This window comes from Palaemon carinicauda, chromosome 17, assembly GCF_036898095.1.
Source record: "Palaemon carinicauda isolate YSFRI2023 chromosome 17, ASM3689809v2, whole genome shotgun sequence".
NCBI lineage: Eukaryota > Metazoa > Arthropoda > Malacostraca > Decapoda > Palaemonidae > Palaemon > Palaemon carinicauda.
In genome coordinates this window covers 31,383,820-31,385,045 of record NC_090741.1, presented here as the reverse complement: position 1 = coordinate 31,385,045, position 1,226 = coordinate 31,383,820, and positions in this window count along the sequence as shown.

Below are 1,226 nucleotides of genomic sequence, written 5' to 3'. Positions count from 1 at the left end.
TATATATATATATATATATATATATATATATATATATATATATATATACTGTTACTAGGTAAGCTCCAAGGAAAAAAAAACCAGTGAAAAAAGGAAATATAATACAAGAGAAGAAATGAACAATATAAATATTAAATGATTCTGAAATATACGATTCTCAGCCGTATTTCAGTAAAATACAGACGACCGCAATTTCTACCATAATTTGTGTTTATATTTTAGTGGTTGGTGACCGTAACATCACTCCTTTACGTCAATATATCCGTTTTTAAAACGGTAAATGCCCGGCAACATTCATTCCAAGATTTTCTACCGTTCGTTATTTGCGGCAAATGTTTAATGTAATAAGGCACAATTTGTAGAGGATTGACATTTATAATTGTTCTTATGATTGGCTAACAACGTATTTACTGCGGACATGAGTATATTTCGGTTGAATGTGGGGATTTTAATTTTTTTTTTTTTTTTTTTGAGTTCAAACACTTTGCTTTTAGAATATTTAGAGATATATATTTTTAATGCATATTTTCTGTATTTTACAAATAATTGCCATAACTTAGAACCGAAAAGTCAGAAGAAATAGTATAATTGGATTTATGAATGTTTGATGCATTAATTAAAATAAATACCATGAAAGTATGTTTTAGTAATTACACTCTTCAAATTCGAATCGAATCCGAGAGTTTCTACTTCTTGTCAAAAGATGGCAGCACACGTCCCTTTTTCCATTCATATGAATGATTCTATCCACTTGGGAAAGGGTGATAGATTGATACTTACGTAGAAATATGTTGGGCAGTTAAGAATCATATTCAGTTCCAATGAAGTAGGCTATTTTTTTCTATTTTGAAACCAAAATGACATCATGGAAGGATCCGGAATTCAAGGATTATAGAGCTCTACATATTGTTTATTTTCGTGGCCGATAGATGGCCTTAGCAGTAGAGTACCAAATTGTTAATTATCCCCATCATCCACTCATTATAATTTTTATTACTCCATTTCTGTTAATATTTAGGCACGACATTGCTATAAAACAGACGCAAGTGAATTTGATGTTCCTTGTTGTCTGGCCACAGCTTAATTCCTAGGAAATTACGGATTTCACAATAAATGTCAAAGAAATATCTCCGCAGCTAACAATCGTTAGTTTAATTACATTTTGGGGGTCAAGGGGTCGATAGATATGCCACATGTATTGAAATGGGGGAGACAATCAAGTAATT